The sequence below is a fragment of the Pristiophorus japonicus genome, chromosome 4, assembly GCF_044704955.1.
Source record: "Pristiophorus japonicus isolate sPriJap1 chromosome 4, sPriJap1.hap1, whole genome shotgun sequence".
Lineage (NCBI taxonomy): Eukaryota > Metazoa > Chordata > Chondrichthyes > Pristiophoridae > Pristiophorus > Pristiophorus japonicus.
Genome location: NC_091980.1, coordinates 11,332,892 through 11,346,855, shown reverse-complemented (window position 1 = coordinate 11,346,855; position 13,964 = coordinate 11,332,892). Strand labels below are relative to the sequence as shown.

At 43.3% G+C, this 13,964-nt stretch overlaps 1 pseudogene; it reads right to left on the bottom strand.

Annotated features, from left to right (window-relative positions):
• Positions 1-814: 814 nt before the first annotated feature.
• On the bottom strand, positions 815-13,189 carry LOC139261954 (protocadherin gamma-A11-like; annotated as a pseudogene).
• Between the last annotated feature and the right edge of the window lie 775 nt (positions 13,190-13,964).

The following is a 13,964-nucleotide window of genomic DNA, read 5'->3' as shown; positions in this document are numbered from 1 at the left end:
ATTCTGAGCTATATAGGAGGGCGGTTATAATCACTGCCCTATAGACCATGAGCTTGATGCTGGGTTTGAGGTCCTGGTGTTCAAACACTCTTCCTCAAGAGACCAAAGGCTGCACTGGAACACTGGAGTCAGTGTTGGACCTCGTCTTCGATGTCTAAACTTGTGGAAAGTAGGGTTGCGAGGTATGGAAAATGGTTCACCTTGTCCAGGGCCTCGCCGTCAATTTTGATAACGGAGGCAGTGCTTTGTGGCAGGGGTAGATTGGTAGAGGACCTTTGTCTTACAGATGTTTAGTGTAAGCCTCATGCTCTCGTACACCTCGGTGAAGGTGTTAAAGCTTGGAGTTCGGCCTCCAAATATGTACAAATGCAGGCATCGTCTGCGTACTGTAGTTCCATGATGGAGGATGGTTCGACCTTGGATCTGGCCTGTACGCAGTGGAGGTTGAACAGATTCCTGTTTGTCCTGCAATTTATCTCCATTCCAGCGGGGAGCTTGTTGAGGGTGTGATTGAGCATTGCAGTTAAGAAGATGAACAATGAGCGTTGGTTTGATGAAACAGCCCGAACGTAGAATGGGTCTGTCGTGGATCCGTTGTTCAGGATCATCTCTTGCATATCATCGTGGAGCAGGTGGAGGATGGCGACAAACTTTTGAGGGCAGCCGAATCTGAGGAGGACGCTCCATAATCCTTCATGGTTGACAGTATCAAAGGCATTTGTGAGGTCAAAGAAAGTCACCTACAAGCGTTGGTGCTGTTCCTTGCATTTCAATTAAATTTGACCAGCGGTGAAGATCATGTCCATTCTGCCCCTTATTGGTGGATTCCCCATTGAGACTCGGAGAGGAGTTCTTCAGCCACAGGAGGAAGGCGATTCAGGGGGATTCTTGTGATTACTTTCCCAGTGGTCAACAGCAGGGAGAATCCTCTGCAGTTACCGTAGTCCGCATTGTCAACTTTCTTGAAAGCGGTTATGATTACACCATCTCTGAGATCACCTGGCATGATCTCCTCCTTCCAGATCAGAGAGATAAGTTGATGAGTTCATGGATCCACACTAGTAGTGCTTCTCTGCCAAGTTTTATTGCTTCAGCGGGAATACTATGTGTTCTTGATGATTTGCTGTTCTTCAGTTGTTGGATGGCCTTTTCAACCTCGTGCCGGGCTGGGGCTGTGTTGAGATGATGGTGGGTGGCATGCTGTAGAATCAAGTCGAGGACATTCACGTCGAGGACAGAGTCTTGGTTGAGGATATCTTCGAAGAGCTCCTTCATTCCTTCAAGCGGGCACTGACTGCCTCTCTCTCCTTGATAAGCGCATCTCTGTTCTTGGCCAGTAGTGGGGTAGGCTTTGGGTGCTTGGGTCGTCTTGACTGCACGGCATCTTGAAGTGTGGAAGATGCCTGTGCGTGAAATTTTTTAATGTGGGGTGGCTGTTGCACACCAGCTACCATACGGGTCTGACAGAGCAAGGTCTTGGTCCAGTGGCAAGGGGATTCAAGTCCAGTGGAGACCAGGCTCTGCTGTATGGGCCTAGTTTCTACACACACACACACACATACTCTTACTGTAATCCTTCCTCCTTTCCACAGGTCTTCCTGTCCCTGGGGCCACGACCGCACTGTTGGTATATGCTGTTTCGCTCCTGGGCCACGACTCTGCTGCTGGTTCAAACTGTGCTGCTCCTAGGCCAATACCCCGCTGCTGGTTTCTGCTGCGCCGCTCCTCGGCCACGAACCTGCTGCTGTCTTCTGACCTCTCACTGTTCTCCGAACTCCGATCTCCCATTGTCTTCTTAACCCCCACTGTCCACCGACCTCTGGGTTCTCGTCATCGTTCCACTGTCCTCCGACCTCTGGCCTCTCGCTGTCCTCCGACCTCCCTTCAATCTCCCGCTCTCCTCCAAACTCCCACTGTCCTCTGATCTCCTGCTGTATTCTGAATTCACGCTGGCCTCCAATAATCCAGTGTCCTCCGAACTTCTGCTGACCTCCAAACTCCTCTGGGCCCCGACCCCGCTGCTGTGCTCCACCTCGCACTGAGAGTCGCCAAACAATCCGTTACCTAGGATGCTGTGACAGATTGTCGCCCAATTTGCCTTCGCCGCAACTCTCGAATTGGCTCATGCTGCTCTCTGCGGTGGCTTCGCTCCTCTTGCTGTTCCTACCCAGTTCGGGTGTGCCGACGCAGAGATGTGTCGCAGACCTGGGGCTCGCCTCTCTTTAAGCTCTTGCATTTGCTCTGCTCCTTTTGAAGTTACCACCCAGGAAACAATCCTTCTACAATTCTACAAGGTACTGGTGAGGCCACACCTAGTGTGCTGCGTATTAGTTGGTCTCCTTATTTAATGGAGGATATATTGCATTGGAGGCTGTTCAGAGAAGTGTCACTATGTTGATTCCGGAAGTGAGAGTGCTGATTTATGAAGATAGATTGAGTAGGTTTGGGCTAGACTCATTGGAGTTCAGAAGAATGAGAGGTGATCTTATTGAAACATATAAGTTAATGGGAGGTCTCGACAAGGTGGATGCAGAGAGGATATTTCCACTCATAGGGGAATCTAAAACTAGGGGGCATAGTCTCAGAATAAGGGACCGCCCATTTAAAAATGAGATGAGGAGGAATTTCTTCTCTCAGAGAGTTGTAAATCTGTGGAATTCTTTGCCCCAGAGAGCTGTGGAGACTGGGCCATTGAATATATTTAAAGTGGAGATCGACAGATTTTCAGTGCTAAGGCAATAAAGGTTTATGGGGAACGGGCAGGGAAGTGGAACTGAGTCCACGATCAGATTAGCCATGATCTTATTAAATGGGGGAGCAGGCTGGAAGGGCCAAATGGCTTACTCCTGCTCCTATTACTTATATTCTTATAGGTATATTGTAATGTATCTGGGGAGGTCTACCAAGGCAAGGGAATAAACATTAAATGGTAATGACACTGAAAAGTATAGAGGAACAAAGGGACCTTGGAATGCAAGTCCACAGATCCCTGAAGGTAGCAGGCCAGGTAGATAAGGTGGTTAAGAAGGCTTATGGAATTCGTTCCATTATTAGTCGAAGCATGAGCAAGGACGTTATGCTTGAATTGTATAAAACATTGGTTAGGCCACAGCTGGAGTACTTTATGCAGTTCTGGTCAGCGCCTTGCAGGAAACATGTGATTGCACTGGAAAAGGTGCAGAGAAGATTTACAAGAATGTTGCCTGGACTGGAGAATGTTAGCTATGAGGGAAGAATGAAGAGGCTGGGTCAGTTTTCTTTGGAGCAGACGAGGTTGAGCGGAGACCTGATTGAGGTGTATAAAATTATGGGACTGGATAGAATGGATAGAATGGATCTGTTTGACGGGTCACCAACCAGCGGGCATAGATGTAAAGTAATTGAGGGGGGGGAGTTCTAGAGGAGATAAGAAGGGAAGTTACTTCACCCAATGGGTGGTGTGGATCTGGAACTCACTGCCTGAAATGGTGGTAAGGGCAAAAACCCTCACCACATTTTTAAAAATACTTGGATGTTCACTGAAAGTGCCATAACCTACAGGACGACGGACCAAAAGCTGGAAAGTGGGATTAGGCTGGATAGCTCTTGGTCGGCCGGCGCGGGCTTGATGGGCCGAAATGGCCTCCTTCCATGATGTACATTTCTATGAATTATCGCCAAACAATCTACTCCCAGTCATCAGCAAAGGGAGGGAATGTGTCAACAACAGTACTATCAAACTGCTCTTACTCAGTAATAACCAATCACCGATGCTCAGTTTACATTGTGCCAGGATCACTTGGATGCGGACCTCATTCGAGCGCTGGTCTCAACATGGGTAAAAAAGCTGAGATCCAGAGCTGACGTGAGAGTGATTGCGCTTGAATTCAAGACAGCATTTGATTGAGTGGCATCAAGGAGTGCAAGTAAAATTGAATTCAATCGAATCAGGTGGAAAATCTTCAATTGCTGAAGTCATACCTAGTACAAAGGAAGATGGTTCAGTTCTTGACGGCCTTTATTCTCAGACCCAGGACAGAGATGCAAAATTTCCTGAAGGCAGTGTCCTAAGCCACACACCTTCAGCTGCTTCTTCAATGACGTTGCCTCCATCATAAGTTCAGAAACGTAACTGTCCGCTGATGAGGGCACATTATTCAGTTCCATTCGCAAGTCCTCATGTATGGAAGCAGTCGATGTCTATATACGTCAGGATCTGGTTGGCTTCAGGCTTGGACTGATAAGTGGAAAGTAACATTCGCCCCCACACCCCCACCCCCCCCCCACACACACACACAAGTACCAGGCAATGAATATCTCCAACGACAGAGCATCTAATCACCACCTATTTGCATTAATGGCATTACCATCACCGAATCCGATACCATCAACATCCTGGTTGTCACCATTGATCAGAATCTCAACTGGTCCAGACACATGCTTACTGCAGTTACAAGAGCAGGTCAGAGGCTAGGTATTCTGTGGTGGTGTGTCACCGCCTGAGTCCCCAAAGACTTTCCACCAACATACAATGCTCAAGCCAGGAGTGTGATGGAATACTCCCCATTGCCTAGATGAGTGGTGCACCAACACCACTCAAGAAGCTCGACATCATGCTGGATAAAGCAGTTCACTTAATTGACAACACACCCACAACCTTAAACTTTCACTCTCTCCACCATGAACACACTCTGGCTGAAGTGTGTACTATCTCGAAGATATACTGCAGCAACTCGTTAAGGTTTCTTCGAGAGCACTTCCCAACCCCACCACATCTACCTTCTAGGAGAACAAGGACAGCAGGCGCCTTTGAACACCATCACCTCCAAGTTCCCCTCGAAGTCAAACATCATCCTGAATTGGAAATATATCACCGTTCCATCATCATCGCTGGATCAAAATCCTGGATCTCCATCCCTAACAGCATTATGGGAGTACCTTCACCAAATAAACTGCAGCGATTCAAGGAGGCGGTTCACCACCACTTTCTCTAGAGCGAATGGGGATGGTCAATAAATTCTGGACTTGCCAACGAAGCCCAGATCCAGGAATGAATAAACAAAACATGAAAGCTTTGTAATCACTATGAAAACGATCTATACAGAAGTGAACTTTTATTTCACAACACTGACACGATAACCGAAGCATCTGAGCTGTCATCAAATGATTTTTGTCAAGGTCACGTTGATGTTCAATGAATGGACTCGTAGTTTGTGCATTGAACTGGGATCAGTAAGCCTTTGACTTAGACTTGGAAACGCAAGATATAATACTGTGGAAATACATGCGTTTTGTCTGTGACTGCATTCTAAATAAAAGTTACACGTGCTGAAAATAAACGCCATTTTGTGCAGTTACTTATATTAATAATCTGCACTGGCGAATGAGAAAAGCATATACCAAGATATTTCACTTATGAAGTCTTTTTAACATGAAGACTTTCGATGGCCTAATCTGAAACACATGTCCGCTGACCCAAAGAGGCTTTGAAAAGATGTGACCAGGCATGGTCAAAAAAGTGAGGGAGTAGATACGAAGGTCCATAATGACGCAATTTAGGGGTGTGGGACCTCGGTGGCTGACGGCACTGCCTCCAATGGTGGGGTTTAGGGAGGGGTGATGACAGGGAACTGCAATAGAGACCAGAGACGAGGAAACGCAGATTCCGTGATGGGGATTGTCGTTCTGAAAATGGTTGCAGAAATCGTGAGCGGATAGCCGTGAAGTAATTTGCACATAAGGAAGACGATTTAAAATCTAAGGCATTGGGAGACCATGGTATGATCCAAATAAGCGAGAACGGCACCATGAGTGAGCTGGAATTGGGATAGGATAAGGCGAGTAAAGTTTTAGCTGAGCTGAAGCGAGTCCGACCAGGAGAACTTTAGAATAATTGAACCCGGGAGTGATAATAATGTTGATGAGGGTTTCATCCAGAGGTGGGGTAAGTTAGGGCATAGTGGCTGATGTCATGCAGGTATAAGCTCCAATCTTTGTGATTCGAAGAAATGGAATATGAAGCCCAATTGGGGGTAGAATCGGTGCTAAGGTTGTTAAATTAGAATCACAGAAACTTACAACACAGAATGAAACCATTCAGCCTGCCGTGCTTGTGCTCGATTTTTAATAGAAACATAGAAACATAGAAAATAGGTGCAGGAGTAGGCCATTCGGCCCTTCTAGCCTGCACCGCCATTCAATGAGTTCATGGCTGAACATAGAAGACTATTGATTAGACTCATATCCAGGGGTTTTGTTCGTAACCCTGCAAGTTCTTCACCCTGAAGTGCCTGTCCAGCTCTGTTTTAAACCTATTTATGCAATCAGCTGCTACTACATTTTCAGGGAGAGCTTCGCAGATTGCAACAAATCTATGAGCGAAAAAAACTCCTCATCTCTCCTTTTTACCTTTTTCAAATTATTTTGAATGTATGACCTTTAGGTATTCCTCAGCTTCCAGACACACCACATAACTGAAGTCCCTCATCCCTGGTAACATCCTGTAAATCTCCTTGTACCCTTTCGAAGGCATTTACATCCTTCCTCAAGTGAGGTGCCAGAAATGTCCTCAATACTCTAGCTGACTTCTAACCAGTGATAACTTTCTGGCATGATCTTTTCGCTTTTAGATTCTATTCCTCTATTTATAAACCCAAGTATCCCAAATGCTTTTTAAACCATCTTATCAAAATGCTCTGCCACTTTTAAGGATTTTTTTCTAATGGACATCAAGGTGTCTCTGCTCATCTACCATTTCAAAATTGGATCATGTATGCTATTATGTGTTGCCATATTCGCCCATTCAAAATGCAGCACTTCACAGTTTTCCATAATGACGCCATCTGCCATACTTTTTTCCCATTTAACCTTCTTCTTTTTATGAAGACCCCGGAGTCGAGAATGGCCTGCTTCCACATTAAAATCCTGAAGCTTACAACTATCCTCATCGTCATCTATAACTTTACCAAGTTTTGTATAATCTGCAAACATTATATTGCTGCTCTCTACAATGAGTCTAGGGCCTAGAAATTCAGCTCTGATGGAGGAGCAAAACAAGACAGTTAGACACAGTACTTGATATTCGGTTCTATTGACTGCAATGGAGTTGAATATAACTGTGGCTGATCCAATACCGCCTGCTTTGCGCCACGGCCTGACACGAGTTTTGAGGCCTCGGCATCCATAACATTTGAAAAGACTAATGGATCCAAAGTTGACCCTTGGGAAACAGCACTGCGAACCACCTCCCCGTCTGACAAGCACCCATTCAGCACAAGCCTCTGCTTCCTTTCACTGAGCCAATTCTGTATTCACACCAAAACATTCTTCTTCATTCCATTGGCTTCCATCTCCTTGATAATCCTCCAGTGGCACATTGACAAATATTTTCCTAAAGTCTATCTATACAATATCCAGTGCAGTACTTTGATCAACCTTGTTACCTTGTACCTTTTTCGGTCATCAAAGAATTCAATCAATTTAGTCAGACACGATTTGTCTTGAACAAATTCATGCTGGCTCTTCTTGAATAACCCCTGAATTTCCTAATCATTTTTTCCCAGATAATAGTTTCCAATAACTTTGGCACCACAGAACAAAATGTGATTTTTGACTTAGTTCTCTTGTGGGTGGCAACTTGACCGAAGTGATTCTAACTCATAAAATTAATTTTTGTTTCCACGTTTCTTTGTAATTGTAGTTGACAAAAAGTTTCGAAAAGATATTTGCATATGCTCTATCAATTTCGAGCACTTGCGAAGCTATCTGCAAAGCTGCAGTACGAAAGGAGATCAGAGTCCAGTGTGATCTGGTAAAGAGCATTCTACAATACTTGATAGATCAATTGTTTTAATTTTCTAGTGGATCTCCAGTCATATCTTAATGACCTGCCTGGGTTCATTGATGAAGTAATGGGGAGGGTTGATAAAGTTAGTGCAGTAGATATATATGTGGACTTTCAAAAGGCACTTGTTAAAATACCACATAAAAGACTTATTCGAAAAAGAAGCACGTGGGTGCATAACTTTACTAAGGGTAAGGAGCCAGAGAGCAGTGCGGAACAGATGTTTTTATGACTGTAGTATGTAGTGTGGTCCCACAGGAATCATTATTAGGATCAGTGCTTTTCTTGTTATGATTAAATGACCTGCGTTATAGAGACTATAATTTCAGAGCTTAGGATGATTCAAAACATGGCAATAAATGGTGAGGAAAGTAGCAGACTTCACGAGGAAATAGACTCGTGAAATGCGCAGAAACATGGCAGGTACAATTTAGTTCAGAAAAACCGTTTGGAAGGCATATGGGATACTTTGCTTTCTAAATTGGATACAAAAACATGGATGTCATGCTAAAGGTTTCCAAATCACTAGTTAGGCCTCCGCTGGAGTAGTGTCTACAATTCTAAGCACCTCGCTTCAGTAAGGATGTAAGGAGTCGGAGAGAGTAGAGAGTATGGTTACAAACATGATAGCAGGGTTGAGGCAGTTGCGTTATATGGAGAGATTGGAGGAGCTGTGTTTGTTCTCCTTGGAGCAGAGAAGGTTAAGGGGAGACCCAGTAGAGAACTTCAAACATGTGAGATGTTTTGATAGAGCAAGTATGGAGAAACTGATTCAGCTGGCAAATGAATTAGTAACCTTTGAAATAATTGGAAAAAGAACTGGAGGAGAAATGAGGAGAAATGTTTTCACGCAAAAGGTTGTTACGATCTGCAACGTACTACCTGAAAGGGTGCTGCAAGCAGATCCATAGCAACTTTGAAAAGGCAATGGAACATCCACTAGAAGATGAATAACTTGCAGGGTTGCCCGAAAAAAGCTGCGTTGTAGGAATAAATGCAATAACACAGCCGACACAGGTACGACGGACCGATTGATCACCTTTTCTGCTGTAATATACTATGATTCTATCAGCCATTCCAAGCAAAGATATTGCTGTTACATAATATTCTTGCGTTGGTGTCCTGGGTACCCAAGTCATTGAAATGCAAGGTACGATGACACGGTGTCAGAAACAGAACATCACTTTTGGTTGATTCTGGAGACAAACACACGTTATATCGATAACCTTCATTCTGTTGGGATGCAGTATAATTGAATTGTTCGTTTGCTGCAGGTCTCCGATTAAAGGCACCAATCGAATTCCTCTGGCAGTAACCACATTCTGTAGAGCTGTTGTCTTCAGCAATATTGCTGCCTTGTTTAAACTTCAAGACGACCAGCAAAAAATTATGATTCCAAGAATCAAGAACAATGCTGATCCCAAAAATGGGATTAAATAAAGATTTAAATCCGAAAAATATTCCGAGGTTCTAGTTTGTTGAGTTCGGTCAGAAAACGCTTGTGTAACATTGGATAAGACTGAAAAGGAGATTGTGATGGTACTGGAGAGACTCGGCTGTCCATTGTCGTTCACACAGAAGACCAGTCTTTCTGTGATGATGTCTTGGTCCCGAGCACTTCGCATTGCTCTGATTTTGCCAGAGAGAAGACCCATACTAAACAGACTGGGATCAGTAGCCTCCAACAGTTCCTAGGAAGGCCGTGCATTCTGACCAGAATCGGCATCAGTGGCGGTTACATTGGGGCGCTCATATATTTGATACACTGGCTGGGGCACAATATCCACTGAAGCTGAACTGTTCCACGTTAACGGTGAAACAATAACGGGAGCATTTTCATTTTGGTCCAAGATAATAACATTCACGATGGCAGTCCTGCTCAGTGGGGGAGAGCCAGCATCCTGGGCTTGAACTTTGATCTGGAAATCTTTCAGTTACTCATAGTCAAAAGCGCAGCATGTAAATATTCCCATTATTTGAGTTAATAGTAAAGTAAACAGAAGCAGACATTTCTTGCACCTGATTTTCTACAACAGAATAGGAGATTTCATTATTCTGGTCCAAATCAGGATCTAAAGCAGTAACAGCAAATATAGAAGTACCTGGAGTGTTGTTTTCTATCAGATACACATTATATGCCGACCTTGTGAAGGAAGTAGGGTATAAGACACTTCTCTGATGAACTCCTGTAGCTGTTTCCTGGGACTGAGATGATTGACCTCCAACAACCACAACCATCATCCTCCTGTTTTGTCCTATGACTCCAGCCACTGGAGGGTTTTCCCCCGATACCCACTAACTTAAATTTTACTAGGGCTCCATGATGGCACACTCGGTCAACTACTGCGTTGATGTCAAGAACAGAGAGTCCCACCTCACCTCTGGAATTCAGTCCTTGTTTGGACCAAGGCTTTAATGAGATCTGGAGCCGTGTAATCCGAGCGGAATCCAAACTGAGCATCAGTATGCAGGTTATTAGTGAGTAAGGGTCGCTTGTTGCACTGTCGGCGACACCTTCCCTCACTGTGCTGAACATTAGCAGTAGGCAGCTCATAATCACATCTATGTGCAAAATTTTCAAGTCCAAACACAAGCTTTTAGCCGAGGTAAAACCTTCAAGTAATCACTTTAATTAGGTCATTAAGCAACATTTCAGTTGACAACTTCAGAAAAGTGTTTCTTTGTTTATTTTTGTTTATTTGTTCTAAGTACTTATTGAGAGCATTAAAAATATAGTTACTGGGGAAAATAGCAGTAAAGAAATCATGAGAAAACATATTGAACAATTTGTAGGAAGCGTTGCGCTTTCACCTTCTCTATACAATAGCAGCCAGTTCGTGACACAGACTATAGCAGGGAGGTGTTACACTTCCCTTTGGAGAACACTATCACACCAGCACTTGCAGAAAAAACAGATTCTGGAAAAAGTTCTAGTGAGAGTTTGCGCTCCTGCGCTTCCCTAATTAATAAAAAATAAATAGATTATTTCCCAAATAAAACTGTTTTTTTTAGGTCTGCAGCAAAGCTCAAACAATGTTTACCTTTAAGATATTCAATGTAATTGTCAGAAACTTAATTTTGGGCTGTATACACCATTTTCAGGCCGATTCACTGCATGCAATTAAAACATAAAATATTTTAATTCAATGTGAATGAAAAATTTCGTTCGAAAAAACCTCACTATTATGTCACTGGTGAATATGTAACAAGTGCTAACATTATGCATCTGTGAAACAAACCATTTCAATATGCATGCAATTAAACACACAGTACAACAGCGATGAGAGGAATGAGAGAGGCGCACATTGATATACAATTCATGAAAACAGAAAACATGCTAACGTTAATTGAGTATGTATTATTCAGCGCTATCATAAAGGCGGATGGTATCTTCAAAATCACTAATTTGTAGGTTCATAGGAACAGAAAAAAGCAATTTCGCGTATCAAACATTCTACTACCAATGTGAGTATATAGCTATCTACAAAGCACTTAACCTCTAATTCAACGCGTAACAGATAGCTCTTCACCAAAGTGAATTATCATCAATTCCTAGCATGTAAATTGCTTCTGAACTATTTGGATGCGTTGATGTCTCGAACATCCAAGTCATTGAAAGGCAAGGTAGGATGACAGGGCTTAAGAAACAGAAAATCGCTTTTGGATGATGCTGGAGACAAACACACGGTATCGCGATAATCTTCAGTTTGAGCAGATCCGCGATAATTTAATGGTTCATTTGGTACAGGTCTCCCATTAAAGGCATCATTCGAATTCCTCCGACTGTCACATCAAAGAGCACAGCTGTCATTTTCAGCAATAGTGCTGTCTTGTTTAAGCTTCAAGACGACCAGAAAAATTATGATTTCAAGAAACAAGAAAGATGTTGATCCTAAAATGATGATAAAATAACGATTTAAATCACCAAAATATGCTGAATGTCTGGGTTGCTCAGCTCGTTCAGAAATTGTTTCTGTAATGTTGGACAAGAATGTAGTGATTCAAAGTGATAACAGCAAATATAGACGCACTTGGAGTGCTATCTTCCGTTAAATACATATGTGAGGATTGTGTAAACCTCGGTGCGTTGTCATTTGCATCAGTTACCGAAATCGAGATGGCTTTACTTGTTGAAAGACAAGGAGACCCTCCATTCCAAGCTGAAATGGTGATCTTGTACACAGGGGTCGCTTCACGATCCAAAATACCAACTTATAATTGTTTCGCACAGGATTTTCGAGCTTAAACGGAATATTCCCTGGAAACTGACACTGAACTTGTCCATATTCACCAGAATCTGCATCCGCTACGCTAATCGGTGTGATCACATTCCTGGGACGAGCATTTTCCAGAGAACCGCGTTGGACACAAAGGTCACGTCCTTCTATGCAGCCTGATGCATTATCCACAGCTTATACATCAAGTTCATAAACATTTGATGCTTCAAAATCCAGTACGCCTTGAACTCTGATCTCTCCTGTTTCCGGGTCTAATTCTAACAGATCGCGAAACCTCTGGCAAACGTGATTGATGAAAGAATATGTTAATTCTGCGTTCGTACCTTCATCCAAATCAACAACGTTAATTGTTGTCACCAATGTACCTTGTGCGACATTTTCTAGTATAGTCGCCCTGTAGACTTCATGATTTAATAAAGGTGCATTATATTTCGCGTCCACCACAGTAATGATAATCTGAGCTGTGCCAGATCTGTGGTGTATTCCACCGTCAATGGCCGTCAGTACGAGATTAAATATTGACTGTTGTTCACGCTCCAGGGACTTCTCGAATAACAGCTCCGCACTTTTACACCCATCTCTTCTTGTTTGCACTTTAATACGAAAGTACTCGTTTGGACTTATCTGGTAAGTTCTGATTGTGTTCGTGCCCACGTCCGGGTCGAGCACGCTCTCGAGAGGAAAGCGCGCCCCCGGCGCAATTATCTCACTGATTTGCAGGGAGAATTCACTCTTTGTAAAACTGGGCGATATATCATTAACATCTCGTATCTTCACGGCAATGGGATTCAGTTCCAGAGGTTTATCGAGCACTATTTGAAGAGAAAGGGAACAGGTAGAGCTTTATCTACAAAGCTGTTCTCAGTCGATTCTTTCATTCACAAATAAAATCCCATTTTCCAGATCTACCTCCATGTATTGTTTTATGTCATCAGAGACCAGCCAAAAGTTGCGAGACGATAACTCCCAAACGTTTAATCTTAAATCCTCAGCGATATTCCCCACAAATGCCCCGTGCTCCAGCTCCTCGGGAATCGAGTAGCGAATCTGTCTCGAAACCAGATCCGCCACACAAAGCAGGAAAATGATGAGTAATGAAAGACGCTCGACTCATCATTACACTCGCCATGGTTCTGCGCTGGCTTTTGTAGCAAGTGTCCAAATATCGCCCAGACGATTATATTAACTTGTCTACTATGCCATAACAGTGATTGCAATATCTATCGAGATACTAATATTGAACCTTGAAAGACAAAAACTCGATCAGAGCAGATTCTCCGAACATGGCCGCACAGCATTATCGAGGCCACCGTCTGTCTCTTCGCTTCTGTTCTGTGTTTCCCTGGCGGAGGAGGGGGTCGATCTCTCGCAGCGTCTCGGCTCCTTAATGGTATTGAACGACACGAAGAGTCTTGAACAATAACTGCAGCAATTATTCTTAAAGCTGGACTGTTTGATGTGTATAACCATCTACCGACCGCTATATTTACCAGTGTACAATTGCAAAGATCCAGGCTAGCGCTCACAAAATTACACCTTCATTTTGTAGTTTCCTTTTTTAAGTCTATATAACATGTTTATGCAGCCTGACAATTATTTTGCACTAAATTAAATATTAGCAAAATATAATTTTATCTTATCTTCTGAAAAATTGCAGTGAATGTAAAATATAAAAGACAGCAGTGTTTGTATTCGAATAAACATCACATAACCAGATAGCAAGCTCGTTCCACTGAAAAACGATTTTATTTCCGTCAGATAATAAAAAGGTTAGCATCGCATTCTGGATAAACTTTAGACTTCGTGATGCTTGGGCAACTGGACTAGGCTGGATTATGTTTAGCCTGAGACATTAATAATAGTCCTTTCCTACATCTTGCACGAGAGACTGCGCACGGAACATT